The sequence below is a fragment of the Oncorhynchus masou genome, chromosome 1 (assembly GCF_036934945.1).
Source record: "Oncorhynchus masou masou isolate Uvic2021 chromosome 1, UVic_Omas_1.1, whole genome shotgun sequence".
Lineage (NCBI taxonomy): Eukaryota > Metazoa > Chordata > Actinopteri > Salmoniformes > Salmonidae > Oncorhynchus > Oncorhynchus masou.
The window spans coordinates 55,813,411-55,838,933 of NC_088212.1; the positions used below are offsets into that span (position 1 = coordinate 55,813,411).

Below are 25,523 nucleotides of genomic sequence, written 5' to 3' on the forward strand. Positions count from 1 at the left end.
CTGGAAGGTTATCCCATCTCCACAGAGGAACTCTGGAGCTCTGTCAGAGTGACCATTGGGTTCTTGGCTACCTCCCTGACCAAGGCCCTTCTCCCCCGATTGCTCAGTTTGGCCAATCGGTCAGCTCAAGAAAGAGTCTTGGTGGTTCCAAACTTCTTCCATTTAAGAATTATGAAGGCCACTGTGTCTTGGGGACCTTCAATGCTGCAGTCATTTTTTGGTACCCTTCCCCAGATCTGTGCGTCGACCAAATCCCTTCTTGGAGCTCTATGGACAATTACTTTGACCTCATGGCTTGGTTTTTGCTCTAACATGCATTGTCAACTCTGGGACCTTATATAAACAGGTGTGTGCCTTTCCAAATCATGTCCAATCAATTGAATTTACCACAGGTGGATGTTGTAGAAACATCTCGAGTATGGTCAATGGAAACAGGATGCACCTTAACTCAATTTTGAGTCTCATAGCAAAGGGTCCGAATACTTATGTAAATAATAATTTCATTTATTTATTCATTTTTAATTTACCTTGACAAAAACTATGAAATAACACATATCAAATTATCCAGTAAACGTGACAGCTTTTCACACTCTTGGCATTCTCTCAACCAGCTTCATGATGTCGTCACCTGGAATGCATTTCAATTAACAGGTGTATCTTGTTAAAAGTTAATTTGTAGATTGTCTTTCCTTCTTAATACGTTTGAGCCAATCAGTTGGGCTGTGACAAGGTAGGGGTGGTATACAGAAGACAACACTATTTGAAGAATTGTTTAACACTTTTTTGGTTACGACATAATTCCATATGTGTTATTTCATAGTTTTGATGTCTTCACTATTATTCTACAGTACACTATTATTCTTCACTATTATTCTAAGTAGAAAATAGTCAAAATAAAGAAAAACTCAAACTTTCCACTGGTAGTGTATATATATATTTTTTTAGCAAGTTAGAGTCATACTTTTGTCTGACATCCGAAAATATCACTGTTTTGGTTAAATGTGACACTTTGCGGGCACGTGACTACAGTTTGCATTGAATTGTGGGTCATATTTTTATTTTGTTTACCTTTATTTAACCAGGCAAGTCAGTTATGAACAAATTCTTATTTTCAATGACGGCCTGGGAACAGTGGGTTAACTGCGTGTTCAGGAGCAGAATATCAACCATAACAAGTGATCAAAGTTCTTCACTCACTCCCTCAAGCTAAATCGAGGGTCGAAGTGGTAACGTTAGTGAACTGGACCTCCAATTAAGATAGCAATCTAACTGCATCCGGTTTCGACGGGGACTCGCCCAAGGTAAAGTGGCTAGCGCGAGGGCTGAGATATGGAGGAGTGGAGGAGGAAGCAAGAGAGATGGGAGATGGAGATAGAGAAGATGATGATGGAGAGGCGAGTGCGAGATAGAGAGGGAAATGGAAGAGAGGAGGAGGGCGGAGGAAAGGGAGATGTGTGAAACTATGGAGCTCCAGCGGAGGAGAATAGCAGAGATCTACAAGACGGAGACATCCGTGCAGAGAGATGCAGAAGAATGGAAAGATGGCATTAGAGAGGAAAAATATGAGTGGAAGGAGTCTTTAAGAGAGAAGCAGAGGATGATGAGGAAAGAGCAGCAGGATGACAGACAGAAAGAGGCGAGACAGAGATGCATGGAGAGGCAAAGGAGGAGAAGAAAAGGAGAAGTGAGGAGAAATTGGGTGGAAGAAGAGAGAGGAGGAATGGAGAAAGTGGATAGAGGAGAAACAGAAAGAAAGGAAAGAGGATAGGAAGTGAGAGGAGGAATATAATAGGATGCAAAAGGAGGAGGGGAAGAAGAGAGAGAGAAATGTGACAGGAGCAGAGGGAGGAGCTGGTAGAGCTGAGGAGGGAGGTGGAAAGACAATGTCTGGAGAATATAAAGCGGGAGAAGGAGGATGAGATTGAGATGGAGGAGATAGTGAGAGAGCTGGCCACAAATATAAAGCTAGCGAGGAAACAGCAAAAGATTGAGGATAAAAAATAATAGAGCGGAAGAGTTCATCAAGAAGCTAGAAGAGTGCACAATGAAAGTGGTAGAGATGAGAAGAGAGGTGGAGAGAAAGTCTAAAGAAAGGGGGAGGAGGAAAAGAGAAAGAGGAAGCTGGAGAGGGAGACACAGAGAGATAGGAAGCGAAGACTATTTGAGGGGGAGAGGAATAAAACACTGGAGAAGAGAGAGAGTGAGCTGTTTGAGCAAAGAAAAAGACAGGAGAGGAGACTAAGAGCTATATAAAAAACATTTGTACTGGTTATTAGAATTGAAGAGGAGAACGAGCAGAGAGAGAATAGAAAGCTCGAAGAGCAGAAAAAAGAGAGAGGCGGAGAGGAGAAAAGAGGTGAGGCCAACAATGTCAAGAAGAGACCCAAAAAAAAGTATCTGAATGAATGGGTGGCGGGAAAAGAGGACAAGAGAGAGCTGAATAACACCGCTGTGGGAATTGATGATAACCTCTGCCAATTGATAAAGGTTGGTCAAAAACAGATTGCGATAATGGTGTTATTGAGGAGATTATCCCAAAAGATAAGGAGGAAAAGAAGGAGAGGAGTGGTGAAAAAAATAACCAAGGGTGATAATGGCGTGAGTGAGAAAATATAGCAAATGAAGAATGATAAAAAGGGGGATGGGGGGGAAGAGGAGCTGCATAGTGATAAAGCAATGACCACCAATTTTGTTAGTGAATGATTATGGCATGAGTGAGAAAGGAAACAAAGTAAAGAAAGAGGAGAGAAGGATGAGAAAGAGAAAGGGAAGCCACAGACTTACATAGAATGGACAGATAGTCATGAAAATGTCTGAAGGAAGGATGGTTGAGCAGGAAAAAGAGAGGGAGAAGGTATCACTGAATGAGAGAGCCAATGATAGAGGGAAGGGTGAAGGAAAGGGAAAAAGACAGCAGGCCAGATTCCTTCATCCTGAGGAGGTTGGATGAAGGTGAGAAAACTAGCCAGAAGAAGAAAGTGAGGATGAGGAGGAAACGAATGGCAAAAAAAATGTATAACATTCAGAACAAAAAGTAATGAAGACACAGCATCTAGGCCTGGTGACGAAAGAGGGGAAAACAGAACCGAATGTACAGACAGTGAGGATGAGGAGGGAAAGAATGGCGTGAAAAGGAAGGATAACATCAAGAAGGAAAGGTTGGATGATCAGAGGAAAGAAAGGGATAAGGTAGCACTGAAAGAGAAAAGCAATGATAGATGGAAGGGTGCAGGAAAGTGGAAGGGTGCAGGAAAGTGGAAGGGTGCAGGAAAGTGGTTATGTGCAGGAAAGTGTATGGGTGCAGGAAAGTGGAAGGGTGCAGGAAAGTGGAAGGGTGCAGGAAAGTGGATGGGTGCAGGAAAGTGGATGGGTGCAGGAAAGTGGATGGGTGCAGGAAAGTGGATGGGTGCGGGAAAGTGTATGGGTGCGGGAAAGTGGAAGGGTGCGGGAAAGTGGAAGGGTGCGGGAAAGTGGAAGGGTGCGGGAAAGTGGAAGGGTGCAAGAAAGTGGAAGGGTGCAAGAAAGTGGAAGGGTGCAGGAAAGTGGAAGGGTGCAGGAAAGTGGATGGGTGCAGGAAAGTGTATGGGTGCAGGAAAGTGGAAGGGTGCAGGAAAGTGGATGGGTGCAGGAAAGTGGAAGGGTGCAGGAAAGTGGAAGGGTGCAGGAAAGTGTATGGGTGCAGGAAAGTGTATGGGTGCAGGAAAGTGGAAGGGTGCAGGAAAGTGGATGGGTGCAGGAAAGTGGAAGGGTGCAGGAAAGTGGAAGGGTGCAGGAAAGTGGAAGGGTGCAGGAAAGTGGATGGGTGCAGGAAAGTGTATGGGTGCAGGAAAGTGGAAGGGTGCAGGAAAGTGTATGGGTGCAGGAAAGTGGAAGGGTGCAGGAAAGTGGAAGGGTGCAGGAAAGTGTATGGGTGCAGGAAAGTGGAAGGGTGCAGGAAAGTGTATGGGTGCAGGAAAGTGGAAGGGTGCAGGAAAGTGGAAGGGTGCAGGAAAGTGTATGGGTGCAGGAAAGTGGAAGGGTGCAGGAAAGTGGATGGGTGCAGGAATGTGGATGGGTTCAGGAAAGTGGAAGGGTGCAGGAAAGTGGATGGGTGCAGGAAAGTGTATGGGTGCAGGAAAGTGGATGGGTGCAGGAAAGTGGAAGGGTGCAGGAAAGTGGATGGGTGCAGGAAAGTGGAAGGGTGCAGGAAAGTGGAAGGGTGCAGGAAAGTGTATGGGTGCAGGAAAGTGTATGGGTGCAGGAAAGTGGAAGGGTGCAGGAAAGTGGATGGGTGCAGGAAAGTGGAAGGGTGCAGGAAAGTGGAAGGGTGCAGGAAAGTGGAAGGGTGCAGGAAAGTGGAAGGGTGCAGGAAAGTGTATGGGTGCAGGAAAGTGGAAGGGTGCAGGAAAGTGTATGGGTGCAGGAAAGTGGAAGGGTGCAGGAAAGCAAAAAGTGAGCAGTGAGGATTAGGCAGAAAAGAATGCAGTGAAAAATATAGATACTATCCAGAAGAAATGTCCTGAGGAACCAACATCTTAAATCAAATTTTATTGGTCACATATACAGTTGAAGTTTGGAAGTTTACATACACCTTAGCCAAATACATTTAAACTCTGTTTTTCACAATTCATGACATGTAATCCTAGTAAAAACTCCCTGTCTTGGGTCAGTTAGGATAATCACTTTATTTTAAGAATGTGAAATGTCAGAAAAATAGTAGAGAGAATGATTTATTTCAGCTTTTATTTATTTCATCACATTCCCAGTGGGTCAGAAGTTTACACACACTCAATTAGTATTTGGTAGCATTGCCTTTAAATTGTTTAACTTGCGTCAAATGTTTCGGGTAGCCTTCCACAGGCTTCCCACAATAAGTTGGGTGAATTTTGGCCCATTCCCACTGACAGAGCTGGTGTAACTGAAACAATCCTTGTTCGCACACACTTTTTCAGTTTTGCCCGTAAATGTTCTACAGGATTGAGGTCATGGCTTTGTGATGGCCACTCCAATACCTTGACTTTGTTGTCCTTAAGCCATTTTGCCACAACTTTGGAAGTATGCTTGGGGTCATTGTCCAATTGGAAGACCCATTTGTGACAATGCTTTAACTTCCTGACTGATAACTTGTTGCTTCAATTCATCCACATACAGTGGGCTCCGAAATTACTGGCGCCCCTTCCTAACAATGCACAAACAATGGTTCAAAAATATAAACAATATAATTATAGATATAAACTCAAAATACCAACATGTGAGAAATAATGTACTTTATTAATGTTTCAATGGAACAACCAAAATAATTTATTGATTAAGTTAAAAATCAATGTCCTCCAAATCAAGGTTTCACAATTAATGGCATCTTTAAAGATTACTGTATATAACATCTACCAAAATTAAACCACAAATTAAATTCCACTTATTTAAGTTTATCTACGTCTTAAGGAACTATATTGAGACATTACATCACTTCCGGTTTCACTAGGGTATAAAAATGAGGTAACACACATGCAGTATCCCGCTGTCATCCAACACCATGTGTTACGGATACAGGTATCCTGTGTGTGTGTGTGTGTGTGTGTGTGTGTGTGTGTGTGTGTGTGTGTGTGTGTGTGTGTGTGTGTGTGTGTGTGTGTGTGTGTGTGTGTGTGTGTGTGTGTGTGTGTGTGTGTGTGTGTGTGTGTGTGTGTGTATCCTGTGTTTGCGCATCCTGTGTTTGCGCATCCTGTGTTTGCGCTCCTTCTCCCCTCACAGGTGAAAATCATCACTCCCCAATCAGTCACCAATCATTCATCAATCAGAAGACACACCTCCTCCTGTTTTCCTACCCTATCACAGTTCCTTTCCCTTGGTTTAAAAACCCTGTCAGTTGTTTGCTCTAGAGCTCAATCTCTCTGTAAATGCCATGTCTGTAGGAATCTGTGTTTCACGCTCTCTTTGTGTATTAACCTTTCTTTTGTTTGAGCACCTCCATAGCACTTTGTCATCACCTGTGAGTATTGTTTTGGTTATGGTGTTTGATTGCTGGTGGGTAAAGGGGAAACAAATAAAAGTCGCCCATGGGCATACACTACCCGTAGGTAGACTTTTAAATACACTAGTTAGAACTGGGCGGACCACCCACTGCTCAGCCCCTTTTCCTCTCCCCCCCCCCCCCCCATTACCGTGTGTTTTCAAATAAACCTGGAGTGTGACGGTAGACTTCAGTTGTACTAGTTATTTCATTCACACTTTTGCTTTGTCACTATAATTTGCATGAGTTGTTACGGGTCTCATTACCATCCCCCTAGACTGTCGGGCCAAAAGGGATTTGTAAAAAAATCTGAAGAACTGGCAGTTCAAAAGAGACAGATGGTCGTAGACCTTCATAAATCTGGTATTGGCTACAAGAAGATCCACAAATGATTGAATATACCACTGAGCACTGTCAGGGATATTATTAAAAAATTCAAAAGATATGGAACAGTTGAAAACATCACGGAAGGAGGATGGTGAGAGAAGCAACAATCTCCAAGAATCACTGTGGCATAAGTGCAGGCCTTGGTGGCGTCTTGGGGTCACCAGGTTTCAAAAAACACCATCAGACGCCACCTTGACAACCACAGGCTCTTTGGAAGGGTTACCAGAAGAAAGCCCTTTCTGACCACAAGACACAGACGCAAGCGCTTGGAGTTTGCCAAATGTCATTTAAATTATGACTGGAAGATGGTGCTCTGGTCAGATGAGACAAAATGTTTACATTTTGGTCAGATGCAGCATCGGCATGTTTGACGTCGAAACAGAGATGCATACAAGGAGAGGAACCTCATACCCACGGTGAAATATGGAGGGGGGGTCACTGATGCTTTGGGGCTGTTTTAATTCCAGAGGTGGGAGGGGCAATGGTTAAGATTGATGGCATAATGAATACCACCAAGTATCAGGCAATTTTGGCTGACAATCTGGTTGCCTCTGCCAGAAGACTGGGACTTGGCCGTAGGTGGACTTTCCAACAAGACAATGACCCGAAACATCAGAAGCTTCTAAAGCCATGACATCTTTGTCTGGAATTTTCAGTCAACTTCTGAGCCACTGGAATAGTGATGCAGTGAGTTATAAGTGAAATAATCTGTCTGTAAACAGTTGTTGGAAAAATTACTTGTGTCATGCACGAAGTAGATGTCCTAACTGACTTGCCGAAACTATAGTTTGTTATCAAGACATTTGTGGAGTGGTTGAATAACGAGTTTTAACCTCTCTAGAGTATGTGGGATGCAAGCGCGCCCAAGTCAGGTCTGCATACTTCCTTTGTCCTCTGACCAAAATGGCTTTTTACTCATCGTTTTCAAAATAAAAGCCTGAAACCATGTCTAAAGACTTGACATCTATTGGAAGGCATAGGAACTGCAATCTGATTTTTAAACCATTGGATTCTCTATAGGCATTGAGTTGAAAAACAGCGGACATGAAAATAATTCCACTTCCTGTTATACGCAAAGACAATTAACAGTTTTGGAAACTGTAGAGTGTTTTCTATCCAAATCTACTAATTATATGCATATCCTAGCTTCTGGGCCTGAGTAACAGACAGTTTACTTTGGGCACGCTTTTCATCTGGAGGTGAAAATACTGCCCCCTACCCAAGAGAGGTTAAAGGAGAGGACTCGAGACAGAGGAAAGGGGGTGCCTCACGAGACATACAGTAGATAAGAGGGAAGCAGAAGGACCGCATGTCACAGAGCAGAGGTAGGACATAGGCTAGAGACAGAAAATAAAACAGTAGTAGTTAGAGTGTAGATTTATTTAAGGCTCTATTCAATCTATAAAGCTGAAGATTCCACAATATACATTTAAAGGGTAATTTCCGATTTTGAGTATATACAGCATTTACCATAAAAGCAGTCTCCGCTAAAGCGGGAACATTGTCTTTACATTTTAATCACGCTTTAAAGCTGAACTTCTGCAATGTGGATTGAATAGTCCTTAAATCAATGTTCAAATTCAGGTGTGCTGTGAGTCGCATGGCAATGAATGTGTGTATTTCAATATATGAATATGACATGTTCATTTTTCCCTCTTCTCTCCATCCCTGTCAGATTGTTCAATTTCTTCCCTTCGCCACTTCTAACAAGCACGGTGCAAAGGTAAAAATGTAGGCTTACTCAGTTGTCTTATTTCCTGTTACTGTAAGTCCCAATCAGTGGTGTAAAGTACCTAAGTAAAAATACTTTAAAGTACTACTTAAGTCGTTTTTTGGGGTATCTGTACTTTGCTATTTATATTTTTGACAACTTTTACTCCACGACATTCCAAAAACAAAATAATGTACTTTTTACTCCATACATTTTCCCTGAATCCCAAAAGTATCAAAGCTTAGCAGGACGGGAAAATGGTCCAATTCACACACTTATCAAGAGAACATCCCTGGTCATCCGTACTGCCTCTGATCTGACAGAATCACTAAACACAAATGCTTTGTTTGTAAATTGTCTACGTGTTGAAGTGTGTCCCTGGCTATCCGTAAATAAATTAAAAAAGAATCGTGCCATCTGGTTTGATTAATTTAAGGAATGTGAAATGATTTATACTTTTTTTTTAGACATTCAATCAAGTATTATTTTACTAGGTGAATTTTTTACATTAATAGAAAATGAATGAAGTATCTTTACTTTTAATCAAGTATAACAATTGGGTACTTTTTCCATCACTGGTCCCACTGATGTTGTACTAAGCCGTCCTCTCTTCTCCTTTCAGACTTTTCCATCTAAGCAGCAGGGGGAAAAGCCCAGCTCTGACCACTCGTGCCGCAACAACGGTAAAGAAGGGCTGGCGGGATTGATTTAACAATGGGTGGATGATTCCATTTGATGGTTCGCAACCTTTTGAATATACACAATCTCACTTTACGCCCACTGTCTCTCTTTTGCCCTTTTGGAGATATCGATGGTCACTACAGTAACATGGTGCAGCAGGTAGCCTAGTGGTTAGAGTGTTGGGCCAGTTACCGAAAGGTTTCTTGATCGAATCCCTGAGCAAACAAGCGAAAAATCTGTTCCGCCACTGAACAAGGCAGTTAACCTACTGTTCTCCGGTAGGCCTTCATTGAAAGTAATTTGTTCTTAACTGACTTGCCTGGTTAAAAAAAGTGACATGTTGATAGCAACAATTGATAACCTTTCAGACAATAAGAAAAAGTACTGAATCAGAAGTGTCTGTACTTTTTCATACAGTAGAATTCTGCTCCGGCATAGAATGTTCGGTTTTGTTTTCCTGACAACAACACACGATGGCTGTGCTGTTTTTTGATGGTAGTGTTTTCTTTCTACTAAATGTCTTGGTAAATAACGGCATTTAATTAACTTTAACCTACTTTTTAAGGAGAAAGAGGTCTGCGCACAGGCAGCTCAAGATAATTTGATAGTTCTGCTCTCCCAGTGTACGTTAGTCCTGCTTCAGAAGCGGCATTGCTTTACAGACAAGTAAAATACCTTCAAAACTATCTCCAGAGAAGCTTTTGTGCTGGCATTTAAATGCAATAGTGTACCCTTACAGACAAACAAACATGCCGTAGCTAAGACGTTTTCAAGGCGGCACATTCCATGTCTGATCTGTGTTAATCTGCAAAATTGTAATTATTCGCCTAGCTAGCCTACCTGGTTAAATAAAGGTGAAATAAAGTGTATCTCTGTCTCTCCTTCAGATCTTTGCAGCTGAGAGAAAGAGTTTAGCGAAGATCCTGAAGCCCCTAAAGAGCAGAAAGTAGCCAGTCGAGGTGAATGGAAAGGTGACGGCGAAACATGCTGGAGACCTTTAGAGAACATACAGAGAATGTTACATTCATACAGTTGAAGTCTGTTATTCACTGTCAAATTAATTATAATGCTCTCCTCTCTCTTTCAGAATTAAATTTAGTGACTAGAATCTACAACAAAAAACAAAGCTGTCCTACAAAGAGATGGGATGGTTTTCTATACTATTTTCATACTGAATTAGTTCCTTAATTCATGCATTTTGACTAAAGATGCTAGCATCGAACATCTATATATGCTTTTGTTATTAAACATGTTCATTAAGAGGTCAAGACGTGAAATTAGTTCATAAACACACACTACAAATGTGGCCCAACCAAAATTAAGTGAATTTGTTTCCACCAATTCCTTCACATGCTTGCACTTTACAATCCTTAACGAACAAGTTTCCTCTTCTGCATGAGTTTACCTCTGACAATGACTTTGCTATGCTGCCTCTGTCAAGTCTACTTCTTCTCTGGCGCTCGACGTTGCTGGTTTACTAACCACCGGTCCTGGCAATTTTTATTGAGCACACTTGCACCTCATCATGAGGCACACCTGGACTCCATCACTACCCTGATTACTTCCTATTTATCCAGCACTCCCTAGCATCAATCATCAGGCAGTATTGGTTCAGTTTTCATGCCCAGATGCTGGGCTTGTTTTATATGCTCGTTATTATTAAACTCACCATCTGTGTTTATGTTAGTCTCACTGAAACATGGCACAGTGAGGGTGACTGTTGTCCATCTTAATGGAGCAGCTCCACCTGTATACAAAAACATTGAAATGTTGCCAGCCACGGTGGAAGCCTTCCTGTTTTATACAGACTGCATTATTTTAATTAAATCCGCTGACTGTAAACAACCAAAAGCTCTCACGGTTATCCTTGTCCACCCAAGTGCTTTATGACTGCTGAGTTCTTTAATCTGCTGCACTGTCTAAACCATGTACAACACGTAAATGTTCCCCACCCACAACCGTGGACACACATTTGGACCTCATTATCCCTGCCTCTGATTTGGATGTCATCGTGCTAGGTGTCTCTGACCGGTCCAACTCCTCTCCAACGCCCAAAGAAGACCATTAAAGATGGTGGCAAGAATGTCTTTTTTTATCTGGTCAGTGTCCATGTCAGAACCTTTTTATGGATTTGTCCCCATTTAGCTTTGTTTTATCTGGCTGAGAACATTGGACAATATTGCAATTTTGAATACATAGTTTTTAAGGAAGACGTAAATAAAACAGGTCTGCTGAAACTTTTGAGGCCTACTTTAATATACCTCGACTCCCTACTCTGCACTGGGACATTATCTGAGCAGACACTTGCTTACTTTTGCTTTCATCCTTCCACTTGACATTGTGCCTTTCATATTTTTGGACTAATGCCAAACTTGAACTCCATTTGGTTTAGTCTACTTTTTCTTACTTTCCCGTGGGCCGGTGTAGCGCTTGCCTCCCTACCAGCTCCACCGACCTGTACTGGATACTTTATGCCCTCCAAGGTGCTTCTCTCCTGGCTATCATACTGGTAACACAGACTCCATTGCATTTCTGTGTTGATGGCATTTAATCGAATTGAGTAAGTCACCGCTCTCTCCTTGCTGTTGTTATGCTGGTGAGTTATGTGCCTTCCTTGTGTTTATTGTGGGTCCTAGAACTGTCTGGTTTCTAGTCTGGTTGGGTTCTGGCTCGCCGCTTATAACTGTGGTGATCCTACAAACTGTGTGATTCAATCTAACTAACTATAAAACTGTGTGGATTGGTTGACTTTTAGCTGATAACTTCCCAACCTATTTTGTGTGGATTTTAACTGACTTTTTCCAAAATGCTGTTTACCACTTCAGAGACTATGGTGATTGTTTCATCCCATGTTGGAGCTGCACCTATTTTTGCACAGTAACAGGATAATGTTGTGGAATGTGGACACTGTCAGCTTATTGAGGAATACATGTCTGAGTTCGACATCCAGCTGGACAATCAGAGTAAGCAAATTGAGACATTGCAGCGTATCCTGGATAGGTCCCACTCTAAGAGCTTTTTCTTTTCTACTCCACTGCCTTCTTGGAGCAGAAACTCTGTGCTACCCGGGGCCTACGGTGAAGGATATCACAGGATCAAATGGTATCAAAAGATTAAATCATAGTTAATGACACCGGATTTTATTGAGCTGATCAACAACCTGAAAGGCTCTGAAAAGCAGCCGATTATCTCTGGCTCTCTCTTGAAAAAGCCAAACCTTGACCCAGAAAATATAAAAATGATCGGCCTATATCAAATCTCCCATTCTTCTCAATGTTTGAAACAGCTGTTGCGTAGCAACTCACTGCCTTCCCAAAGACAAACAATGTATACAGAATGCTAAAATCTAATTTTAGACCCCATCATAGCACTGAGACTGTACTCGTGAAGGTGGTAAATTACATTTTAATGACGTCACACCATGGCTCTGCATCTGTCCTGGCGTAATGAAAGCATAGATGAACTTTTCTGTCAGGATTTGGCCAGGGTTGTTCCGGGTTTTGGTCACTAGATGCCCCAATTGTGCTTTTTGACCTTATGTTTTTTCCCTTGTTCCCCATTATTATTTGCACCTGTGCCTCGTTTTCCCCTGATTGTATTTAAACCCTTAGTTTCCCTCAGTTCTGTGCTCTGTGTTTGTATGTTAGCACCCAGCCCTAGAATTCTGTTTTTGTTTTTGAGGATCTCTTAAGGCTTTTTTGTGCTATTCCTACCATCTTTTGGATTTACTATTTTTGTATTGAAGGACTTCTCCTTTTTACTTTATTAAATACACCGTCTTAAGTACTGCTGTGTCTGCCTCATCTTCTGGGTTCTGCTGACTATTCGTGGCTCAGTTGGTTAAGTGACTGTTTCTCACTCCGGAGACCCAGGTTCGTAATCGGGTCCTGACAGAAACACAGAGCCAAAATGAACCCAGAGGCAGCCAGTTCCCAGGACCTTTTTGCCATGCTGTCCCACCACCAGGAGACTGTCCAACGCCACGAAGCCGCCCTGGTTCAGCAAGAGGCCTTAATGGCTAGACATTCTCATCTTCTGTCGGAGATGCTGACTTCCATTAAGCAAATATCTGATCGTCTTACCCCGGCAACAGTTCCCGTCCCAGTACCTCAGATTCACGTACCCATGGCAGTTAACCCCCTGGCTGAACCTCGTCTTCCACCTCCCCAGCGGTTCTCAGGTGATCCAAGTGCTTGTAAAGGGTTTCTCACCCAATGTTCTCTCTCCTTTGAGCTACAACCCTCGTCGTTTCCCACCGACCGGTCTAAGATCGCTTATATCATCACCCTGCTGTCGGAAAAAGCCCTGGCCTGGGCTACTGCTGTGTGGGATGCCCATAGTTCCTGCTGTGCCAGCTACTCTGCCTTTGCTGAGGAATTCAAACGAGTGTTTCAAGGCCCAAGCAGTGGTTCTGACTCAGCCAAACAGCTCCTGACTCGCCACCAAGGTTGGCGCAGCCATCCAGTTCCGCACGGTGGCAGCAGCAAGTGGCTGGAACAACGAGGCGCTCACGGTGTGCTTTCTGAAAGGCCTTTCCGACACTATCCAAGATGAACTGGCCACTCGGGAACCACCGGACAATCTCGAGTCCCTGATCAAGTTGGCCTCACGCATTGACCAGCGTCTGAGAGAGAGAGAACTCAACCGTAGACCTCTAGCCCCTATCAGTCCCAGCTCCGAGTCCCCACCTTTATCCTCGCTGGCTCCATCGGAACCCATGCAGATTGGACGCATCTCCCAGGCTGAGAGAGACCGCCGGATGAGGGAGAGACGCTGTCTATATTGCGGCAAACCGGGCCATTTCCGTTCCACGTGTCCCGGGCTCCAGGGAAACGCTCTGTCCCGTACAGACCGGGGGGAACTGTAACGGGAAACATAACCTCCTCCCATCCGTCCAACTCCCGTCTGCTCATTCCAGTCACCCTCTCCTGGGACAACCACAAGCTTCACCTTCAAGCCTTGGTAGACTCTGGAGCCGCAGGTAACTTCATGGATGGTGTCTGGGCGAAGGAGAATTGCGTTACCTCTGAACCTCTAAGTGAACCCATGAGGGTCACTACATTGGATGGAAGCCCTTTGGGAACTGGACTTGTCACTCATGTCACTACCTCCTTGCGACTTTCAGTTTCACAACACCAGGAATTGATGAACTTTCATTTGATCTCCTGTTCCGAGTTCCCTCTCGTCCTTGGATACCCCTGGCTTCACAGCCATAACCCTCACATCGACTGGTCTATGGGCACTATCAAGCAGTGGGGTCCTACGTGCCAAGCTACTTGTATTTTCCAGAATTCCCCGAGTTCTACTCCCGAGTCTTTAGAATCCATCGACCTGACCCGAGTTCCCGAGTGTTACCATGACCTCAAACTGGTGTTTAGCAAACAGAGGGCCACCATGCTACCCCCCAGACCTTACGATTGCCCCATCGACCTGTTTCCGGGCACTTGCCCCCCAGGGGTCGGATCTTTTCCCTATCTCCACCCGAACGAGCTGCTATGGATACCTACATCAAGGACGCTCTGGAAGCAGGCCTCATGCGTCCATCCACCTCCCGGCGGGAGCAGGGTTTTTCTTTGTGGCCAAGAAAGACGGTGGATTACGTCCTTGCATCGACTACCGGGGACTCAATGCCATAACCGTCCGTAACCGTTACCCGCTACCCCTTATGGCCACAGCCTTCGAGCTGCTCCAGGAAGCAGTTGTTTTTCACTAAGCTTGACCTGCGGAACGCATACCATCTTGTGCGGATCAGACCTGGTGACGAGTGGAAGACCGCTTTCAACACGCCTACTGGTCACTATGAATACTTGGTGATGCCCTTCGGCCTGACCAACGCCCCAGCGGTGTTCCAAGCGCTCATAAACGATGTGCTTAGGGATATGCTTAACATATTTGTGTTCGTTTACTTGGATGACATCCTCATCTTTTCGAGCTCCCTTCAAGAACACACTAAGCATGTCAGACAAGTACTCAAACGCCTCCTAGACAGCCATCTGTACGTTAAGCCGGAAAAATGTGAATTCCATTCATCCCGAGTACAATTCCTGGGATTTGTAGTGGAACCCGGTCGAGTCCAAATGGACCCCAGGAAGGTAGGGGCGGTAGCGGATTGGCCCACCCCCAAATCCGTTAAGGAAGTTCAGCGTTTCCTGGGCTTCACAAACTTGTACCGCAAGTTCATCAAGAACTTCAGCTTGGTGGCAGCCCCTCTCTCAGCTTTAACCAAGGGTGGCAATGCAAGGTTTTTGTGGGGAAGAGAAGCTGAGACGGCCTTCCAAGGACTCAAGCAGCGCGTTCTCTCTGCTCCCATCCTGATACTACCGACTACGGATGAACCATTTGTGGTGGAGGTAGACGCATCAGAGGTTGGTGTTGGAGCTGTCCTGTCTCAGAGGGGTGAAGACAAGAAGCTTCATCCGTGCGCTTTCTTCTCACACCGGCTTACCCCGACTGAGAGGAACTACGATGTGGGGGATCGTGAACTTCTAGCGGTTAAGATGGCATTGAAGGAATGGAGACACTGGCTCGAGGGGGCTTCTCACCCGTTTCAAGTGCTTACGGACCACAAAAATCTGGAGTATATCCAGCAGGCGAAGCGGTTGAACTCTAGACAAGCTAGATGGTCTCTTTTCTTCAATCGATTCCAGTTTATCCTCACCTATCGGCCCGGGTCGAAGAATCTCAAACCGGATGCCCTGTTCCGAGTCTACGCTCCTGCCATTCGAGATGACACGGACATGCCTGTCCTTCCTGCTGCTAAGATTGTGGCTCCGATCTCGTGGCAAGTTGAGGATACCGTGAGACGTGCTCAAGCTAGCGAACCGGACCCGAAAGGAGGTCCTGCCAATCGGTTGTTTTTACCCAAGGCAGTGAGGACTCAGGTTCTTCTGTGGGGGCACTCCTCTCGCCTCACCTGTCATCCGGGCGTAGGTCGCACCTTGGAGTTCATCCAGCGTAAGTTCTGGTGGCCTACCATAAGAGAAGACGTTGCCACTTTTGTCAATGCCTGTCCCGTGTGCTGCCAGGGCAAATCTTCTCACCTCCGCCCTCAAGGACTCCTTCACCCTTTACCTGTTCCCCACAGACCCTGGTCCCATATCTCATTGGACTTTATTACTGGACTTCCTCCATCCCATGGCAATACTACTATCCTAGTCATAATCGACAGGTTTTCAAAGGCGGCCAGGTTCGTCCCTCTGACTAAGTTACCTTCTGCCAAGGAAACGGCTGAGTTGGTAATTAATCATGTGTTCCGAGTCTTCGGCATTCCTCAAGATATGGTTTCTGACAGAGGTCCCCAGTTCGCCTCAAGGTTTTGGAAGGCCTTCTGCCAACTCATGGGGGCTTCTGCCAGTCTATCTTCAGAGTACCATCCGGAGTCCAATGGCCAAACAGAGAGGATGAATCAAGAGCTGGAAACCACCCTCCGATGTATGACTCGTGACAACCCGTCCACATGGTCATCCTTTATTGTTTGTCCAAATACGCGCACAACACCTTGCGCTCCTCCTCCACTGGTATGTCCCCGCACGAGTGTCAGTTTGGCTATGCTCCTCCATTGTTCCCGGACCAGGAGGCAGAATTCAGAGTGCCTTCAGCCTTGAAGTTCGTCAGACGCTGTCGGCTTATGTGGAGGAAGACCCGTCTTAATCTTATGCGTTCCTCACAGAGGTACCAACAACAAGCCAACAGACGTCGCCGTCCCGGGCCTACCCTGCGCCCCGGCCAGAGTCTGGCTCTCCACAAGAGACTTACCTCTACGGGTGGAGTCTCGCAAGCTGTCCCAAAAATACATCGGTCCCTTCAAGGTTGCCAGGAGAGTTAACCCAGTTTCTTATCGCCTACACTTACCCAGATCCCTTAAGATTAATCCCACATTTCACATTTCATTGTTAAAACCTGTTGTTTTTTCTCCCCTTGTCCCGGCAGACAGACCTCCCCTCCGCCTCGTGTCATTGGAGGCCAGCCGGCTTATACCGTCCATCGGATACTGGATTCCCGCCGGGTGCAGCGGTCCTGGCAGTATCTGGTGGACTGGGAAGGTTACGGTCCCGAGGAGCGCTCCTGGGTTCCTGCCAAAGACATCCTGGACCCTGACCTCATTCGTCAGTTCAGGGCCCTCCACCCTGAGAGAGCTGGTAGGAACGTCAGGAGCCGTTCCTAGGGGGGATTCTGTCAGGATTTGGCCAGGGTTGTTCCGGGTTTTGGTCACTAGATGCCCCCATTGTGCTTTTTGACCTTATGTTTTTTCCCTTGTTCCCCATTATTATTTGCACCTGTGCCTCGTTTCCCCTGATTGTATTTAAACCCTTAGTTTCCCTCAGTTCTGTGCTCTGTGTTTGTATGTTAGCACCCAGCCCTAGTGTTCTGTGTATTCTTGTCGATTCCGGTGGATGCTCTTGTGGAATTCTGTTTTTGTTTTTGAGTATCTCTTGAGGCTTTTTTGTGCTATTCCTACCACCTTTTGGATTTGCCATTTTTTTGTATTGAAGGACTTCTCCTTTTTACTTTATTAAATACACCGTCTTAAGTACTGCTGTGTCTGCCTCATCTTCTGGGTTCTGCTGACTATTCGTGGCTCAGTTGGTTAAGTGACTGTTTCTCACTCCGTAGACCCAGGTTCGTAACCGGGTCCTGACACTTTTCTGCATCGTTTTTGGACAGAAAGTTTCAGATTTTTGCAATGTTATGAAGATGGTAAAAAGCTGTCCTTAAAATAGTCTTGATAGGTTCGTCAAAAGAGAGATCAGGGTCCAGAGTAAAGCTGAGGTCTTTCAGTTTTACTTGAGATGACTGTACAACCATCAAGATGAATTGTTAGATACAACAGATCTCTTTTGTTTCTTGGGACCTAGAACTAGCATCTCTGTTTTGTCAGAGTATAAAAGTAAAACATTTGCCGCCATCCACTTCCTTATGTCTGAAACACATTCTTCCAGCGTATGAAATTTCGGGGCTTCACCATGATTCATTAAAATGTACAGCTGTGTATCGTCCACATACAGTGAAAGTTAACATTATGTTTTCGAACAACAATAGGTAAAATATATAGTGAAAACAATAGTGGTCCTAAAACAGAACCTTGAGGAACACCGAAACTTAGTTGATTTGTCAGAGTACAAACCATACACAGAGACAAACTGATATATTTCCTGACAGATAAAATCTAAACCAGGCCAGATCTTGTCCATGTAGACCAATTTGGGTTTCAAACTCTCCAAAAGAATGTCATGATCAATGGTGTCAAATGCAGCACTAAGGTCTAGGAGCACGAAGACAGATGAAGAGTCTTGGTCTGACGCCATTAAAAGGTAATTTATCATCTTCACAAGTGCAGTTTCAGTGCTATGTTGGGGCCTAAAATCAAACATTTTGTATGCATTGTCTTCGGGAAGGCAGTGAGTTGCTGCGCAACAGCTTTTTCAAAGAAAATTGACAGGCATGGGAGAGTCGATGTAGGCCGATAGTTTTTAATATTTTCTGGGTCAAGGTTTGGCTTCTTCAAGAGAGGCTTTATTACTGCCACTTTTAGTGAGTTTGGTACACATCCGGTGGACAGGGAGCCGTTTATAATGTTCAACATAGGAGGGTCAAACACAGGAAGCAGATATTTCAGTAGTTCAAAAACAAAAATGGAAAGTGGTGCATGCATTTGTGTTCACCCCCTTGATATGAAGCCCCGAAATAAAATCTTGTGCAACCAATTACATTCAGAAGTCACATAATTAGTTAAATAAAGTCCACCTTTGTGCAATCTAAGTGTCACAGGATCTCAGTATATATACACACAACTGTTCTGAAAGGCCCCAGAGTCTGCAGCACCACTAAGCAAGGGGCACCACTAAGCAAGGGGCACCACCAAGCAAGTGGCACCATGAAGACCAAGGAGCTCGCCAAACAGGTCAGGGTCAAAGTTGTGGAGAAGTACAGATCAGGGTTGGGCTATAAAAAAATATCAGAAACTTTGAACATCCCACAGAGCACCATTAAATCCGTTATTAAAAAATGGAAAGAATATGGCACCACAACAAACCTGCCAAGAGAGGGCCGCCCACCAAAACTCACAGACCAAGCAAGGAGGGCATTAATCAGAGAGGCAAGAAAGAGACCAAAGATAACCCTGAAGGAGCTGCAAAGCTCGACAGTGGAGATTTGAGTATCTGTCCATATGACCACTTTAATTCATACACTCCACCGAGCTGGGCTTTATGGAAGAGTGGCCAGAAAAAAAGCCATTGCTTAACCTCTTGATGCTATGGGGGCGCTATTTCATTTTTGGATGAAAAACGTTCCCGTTTTAAACAAGATATTTTGTCACAAAAAGATGCTCGACTATGCATATAATTGATAGCTTTCGAAAAGAAAACACTCTGACGTGTCCAGAACTACAAAGATATTTTCTGTGCGTGCCCTAGAACGTGAGCTTCAGGCAAAACCAAGATGAGACGGCATCCAGGAAATGAGCAGGATTTTTGAGGCTCTGTTTTCCATTGTCTCCTTATATGGCTGTGAATGCGAGAGGAGTAAGTCTGCCCTTTCTGTCGTTTCCCCAAGGTGTCAGCAGCATTGTGACGTATTTGTAGGCATATCATTGGAAGATCGACCATAAGAGACCACATTTACCAGGTGTCCGCCCGGTGTCCTGCGCCGAAATTGGTGCGCAAAAGTCAGCTGCGAGTATTTTTCCATGGAATTTAGAGAAGAATGCAAGCTTCCACGAACGATATATCAATGAAGAGATATGTGAAAAAACACATTTAGGATTGATTCCAAACAACGTTTGCAATGTTTCGGTCGATATTATGGAGTTAATTCGGAAAAAGTTTGACGTTGTAGGTGACTGAATTTTCGGTTCGTTTCGGTAGCCTACACACAGACGCTTTCAGGAAAAACTGCGCATTTGGTATGTAACTGAGAGTCTCCTCATTGAAAACATCCGAAGCTCTTCAAAGGTAAATGATTTTATTTATTTGGTTATCTGGTTTTTGTGAAAATGTTGCGTGCTAAATGCTACTCAAAATGCTAAGCTAGCTTAGCATACTCTTACACAAATTAGTCAATTTCTATGGTTCAAAAGCATATTTTGAAAATCTGAGATGACAGTGTTGTTAAGAAAAGGCTAAGCTTGAGAGCAGGCGCATTATTTCATTTTATTTGCGATTTTCAGAAATCGTTAACGTTGCGTTATGCTAATGAGCCTGAGGCTTTAGTCACGATCCCGGATCCGGGATGGGGAGTTTCAACAGGTTAAAAAAAAGCAACCACTGTTTGCCAAAAGGCGTGTGGAAGACTCCCCAAACATATGGAAGAAGGTACTCTGGTCAGATTAGACTAAAATCGAGCTTTCTGGCCATCAAGGAAAACGCTACGTCTGGCGCATACCCAACACCTCTCATCACTCCGAAAATACCATCCCCACAGTGAAGCATGGTGGTGGCAGCATCATGCTGTGGGGATGTTTTTCATCGGCAGGGACTGGGAAACTGGCCAGAATTGAAGGAATGATAGATAAATAGAGGGAAATTCTTGACGGAAACCTGTTTCAGTCTTCCAGAAATGTGAGGCTGTGTCAAGCATAGGTGTAATAGGTTTCAGGGAAGTCAGGCGCAGGAGAGTCAAACTGAGTGTAAAATGGAGTCTTTTAATAAAGTTCCAAGAGTATGCTCCATAACAATAAATGTACAAACAAACCACACATGGGTACGAGGACCCGACGCGCACCTATACAACAATCACACTATACTGACAATAAAACAATCTCTGACAAAGACATGAGGGGAAGCAGAGGGTTAAATACACAACAGGTAATGAATGGGATTGAAAACAGGTGTGTGGGAAGACAAGACAAAACCAATGGAAAATGAAAAAAGGATCAATGATGGCTAGAAGACCGGTGACGTCGAACGCCGAGCACCGCCCGAACAAGGAGAGGCAACGACTTCGGTAGAAGTCGTGACAGGCTGGTACAGAAGTTCACCTGCCAGCAGGACAATTACCCTAAGCATAGTGCTAAAGCAACACTCGAGTGGTTTAAGGGGAAACATTTAAATGTCTTGGAATGGCCTAGTCAAAGCCCAGACCTCAATCCAATGGAGAATCTGTGGTATGACTTAAATATTGCAGTACACCAGCAGAACCCAACCAACTTGAATGAGCTGGAGCAGTTTTGCCTTGAAGAATGGGCAAACATCCCTGTGGCTAGATGTGCCAAGTTTATAAAGACATTCCCCAAGATACTTGCAGCTGTAATTCCTGCAAAAGGTGGCTCTACAAAGTGTTGACTTTGTGTTACGCGGAGTGAAACAAGGAAACCCAAGCGCAGACTCCGATGAGGAGACTGGGATGAAGTAACCAAGGTATTTATTGAAACACAGGGGGAAGGTTGAGTGCAGGCCAGGGGAAGCTCGGACTGGTTGCAGGAAACCAGGTGCGGAGGCTGGACCGAGAGGCGTTGGGACAGGGTAAGCAGGTCCGGAAGGGAATCCAAGGGAGCAGTAGAGTTGGGAATCCAGGGAAGAGTGGCAGGATGAGAAGATGTGGGACTGGAGACGGACCAGAGTCAGAGCGGGCAGAACTGTAGCGGAGTGGGAAACCGTGTCAGGCAAGGAAAACAGGCACAACAAAAAATAGCAACAAGCGGCTAGAAACGTAGGCTGACTGAGCAGAGATTACGTTCTGGCAGTATGGAAGTGGCAGGACTGAGTATTTGTAGAGGTCTTGATTATGGAACAGGTTACATCTTCAAAGTGGTAGGCATGTTGTGTCAATCAAATGATACAAACCCCCCAAAAATCAATTTTAATTCCAGGTTGTAAGGCAACAAAATATGGAAAATGCCAAGGGGGTGAATATTTTCACAAGCCACTGTAGTTGGAATAGGGTCCAGTATATAGAGGCCATTAGTATTTTCATGAATGTGCCAAGAGATATAGGCAGTGGTCTGTGGACAACTGGGATCATGACCTTTTTGTCAAATAAGTTCATGAATTTATCACTGCTGAAGTGAAAGCCATCCTCTCTTGGGGAATGCTTTTTAGTTGGATTTGCAACAGTGCCAAAAATACATTTTGGATTGTTCTTATTCCCCTCAATTAAGTTGGAAAGATAGGATGATCGAGCAGTAGAGAGGTCTCTTCGATATTGCACGGTACTGTCTTTCCAAGCTAGTTGGAAGACTCACAGTTTGGTGGAGCGCCATTTCCGTTCCAATTTTCTGGAAGCTTGCTTCAGGGCTTGGGTATTTTCTGCATACCAGTGAGCTAGTTTCTTACGACAAATGTTTTTTGTTTTTAGGGGTACGAATGCATCTAGAGTATTACGCAAGGTTAAATTTAGTTCCTCAGTTAGGTGGTTAACCGATTTTTTTACTCCGGTGTCCTTGGGTAGGTGGAGGGAGTCTGGAAGGAATCTTTGGGTTGTCTGAGAATTTATGGCATGACTTTTGATGATCGTTGGTTGGGGTCTAAGCAGATTATTTGTTGGGATTGCAAACATAATAAATTAGCTGTCTGATAGTCCAGGATTATGAGGAAAAACATTTAGATCCACATTATGTATTGCAAAACGAGGGCCAGAGTATGACTGTGGCAGTGAGTATGTCAGGAGGAGACATGTTGGACAAAACCCACTGAGTTGATGATGGCTCCGAAAGACTTTTGGAGTGGGTCTGTGGACTTTTTCATGTGAATATTATCTGCCATGACTACAAGGCCCGATGGGAATTAAGGGAACTCTAACCCAACGTTAGGAACGTGGTATATGGCCCAGGATGCCTGTAAACTGAAGCTATAAAAAGTGATTGGTAGGCTGCATAGATTTCATGACTAGAAGCTCAAAAGACGCAAAGTAAAAAGAAAAACAAATTGTAAATTGAAATTTGCTGTTGGAAATTTTAGCAACACCTTAGCCTTTGTGGGATGCACAGGGAATATGGTCACTAGTGTAACCAGGAGGAGAGGCCTCATTTAACACAGTCAATTCATCAGGCTTAAGCCATGTTTCAGTCAGACCAATCACATCAAGATTGACAATAGTTCATTGACTATAACTGCCTTGGAAGTGAGGGATCTAACATTAAGTAGCCCTATTTTGTGATATGAGAAATCACCATCTCTTTCAATATTGACAGGAATGGAGGAGGTCTTTATTCCAGTGAGATTGCTAAAGTGAACACATCCATGTTTAGTTTTGCCCAACCTAGATCGAGGCACAGACACGGTCACAATGGGGATAGCTGAGCTGACTACACTGACTGTGCTAGTGGCAAACTCCACTAAGCTGGCAGGCTGCCTGGCCTGCACCCTATCTCATTGTGGAGTTAGAGCCCTGTCTATGTTCATAGACGAGATGAGAGCACCCCTCCAGCTAAGATGGAGTCTGTCACTCCTCAGCAGGCCAAGGCTTGTTCCTGTTTGTGGGTGTCTCAGAAAGAGGGCCAATTATCTACAAATTCTATTTTATTCTTTTGGGAGGGGCAGAAAACAGTTTTCAACCAGCGATTGAGTTGTGAGACTCTGCTGTAGAGCTCATCACTCCCCCTAACTGGGAGGGGGCCAGAGACAATTACTTGATGCCGACACATCTTTCTAGCTGATTTACACGCAGAAGTTATGTTGCGCTTGGTGACCTCTGACTGTTTCATCCTAACATTGTTGGTGCCGACATGGATAACAATATCCCTGTACTCTCTACACTCAGTTTTAGTCTTAGCCATCACCATCAACAGATTAGCCTTTAGGTCGGTAGCCCTGTCCTCTGGTAAACAGCGTATGATCACTGGATGATTATTTTAAAGTCTAATACTGCGGGTAATGGAGTCACCAATGACTAGGGTTTTCAATTTGTCAGAGCTAATGGTGGGAGGCTTTGGTGGCTCAGACCCCGTAACGGGTGGAGGAGAGACCAGAGAAGGCTCGGCCTCTGACTCCGACTCGTTGCTACAAGTTCACTCGTAGTGATCTAATAATTATCGCCCCATTTCAGTGCTTGCTTGCCTAGCTACAATTCTTGAATCCTTGGTAAATGTACAACGTTGCTCTTTTTTAATCTGAGAAAAGTATTTTGAAGGTAAAGAAATCAGGATTTCAGCCTGGTCATAGCATTATTAGAGCAATGACTTTAGTTAATAATAATCTTCTCAATGCTTTAGATACTAAAATGAAATGTGCTGCTTTGTTTGTGAACCTGTCAAAAGCTGTTGATCATGCAAAACATTTTTAAAAGTTGGCCTCGATAGGCTTCAGCTCTGACGCCTGTTCATGATTTCATGATCATCTTAGTAACAGAACTTACGCCATCGTGATTGATGGGGTTAAATGTGAATTACTTGATGTACATAAAGGTGTACGACAGGGGGCTATTTACGTAAACACATTGGTCAATCTGTTAAAATGTCATACTGTTACTTATGCTATTGCCACGACTGTTGATCTGGCTTTGTCAAAACTATATTCAGATTTTATAGCTATGCAGGAATCCCTTGCTGATTCCAAACTTATGCTGAGTACAGGCAAAACGAAATACCTGTTGTTTTCAAACTCTCGTAAGAATGTTTCAGAAAGACTACATATTCGCTCATTAGATGGTTCTCCAATAGAACATGTGCCCGCATAGAAATACTTAGGCATTTGGATTTATACAGATTTTACGTTTAAATAAACATATATATATAAACATATATATAAATAAACATATATGGCTGGATAAGAAACTAAGATTAAAACGAGGCAAATCAGTTAAGAATAAATTCTTATTTACAATGACGGCCTACCAAAAGACAGAAGGCCTCCTGCGGGGACGGGGGCTGGGATTAAAAATATAGGACAAAACACACATCACGACAAGAGAGACAACATTACATAAAGAGAGACCTAAGACAAAAACATAGCATGGTAGCAACACAACATGGCAGCAGCACAACGTGTTAGCAGCACAAAACATTGTGCAAACATTATTGGGCACAGACAACAGCACAAAGGCAAGAAGGTAGAGGCAACAATACATCACACGAAGCAGCCACAACTGTCAATGATTGAGTCTTTGAATGAAAAGATTGAGATAAAACTGTCCAGTTGGAGTGTTTTTTGCAGCTCGTTCCAGTCGCTAGCTGCAGCGAACTGAAAAGAAGAGCGACTCAGTGATGTGTGTGCTTTGGGGACCTTTAACAAAATGTGACTGGCAGAATGGGTGTTGTATGTGAAGGATGAGGGCTGCAGTAGGTATCTCAGATAGGGGGATTGAGGCCTTAAAGGGTTTTTATAAATAAGCGTCAACCAGTGGGTCTTGCAACCGGTATAGAGATGACCAGTTTATGGAAGCGTATAGAGTGCAGCGATGTGTCCTATAAGAAGAGTTGGTGGCAAATCTAATGGCTGAATGGTAAAGAACACCTAGCCGCTCGAGAGTACCCTTACCTGCCAATATATAAATGATGTCTCCGTAATCTAGCATGGGTAGGATGGTCATCTGAATCAGGGTTAGTTCGGCAGCTGGGGTGAAAGAGGAGCGATTACGATTTAACTTTAGCCTGCAGCTTTGATATGTGCTGAGAGAAGAACAGTGTACCGTCTCGCCATACTCCCAAGTAATTGTATGAGGTGACTTCCTCAAGCTCTAAACCCTCAAGAGCGGTGGGGACAGGGGCATTCTTCTTACCAAACCGTATGACCTTTCTTTTGGAGGTGTTCAGAATAAGATTAAGGGCAGAGAAAGCTTGTTGGACACTAAGAAAGCTTTGTTGTAGAGCGTTTTACACAA

At 44.2% G+C, this 25,523-nt stretch overlaps 1 long non-coding RNA gene across 1 annotated transcript; it reads left to right on the forward strand.

The window, feature by feature from the left end:
* Positions 1-2,173: 2,173 nt before the first annotated feature.
* Positions 2,174-8,781, forward strand: LOC135556838 (uncharacterized). The gene is made up of 3 exons (XR_010458063.1): positions 2,174-2,487; positions 8,052-8,099; positions 8,710-8,781. It is a non-coding gene; the product is annotated as an uncharacterized LOC135556838 (long non-coding RNA).
* Positions 8,782-25,523: the final 16,742 nt, after the last annotated feature.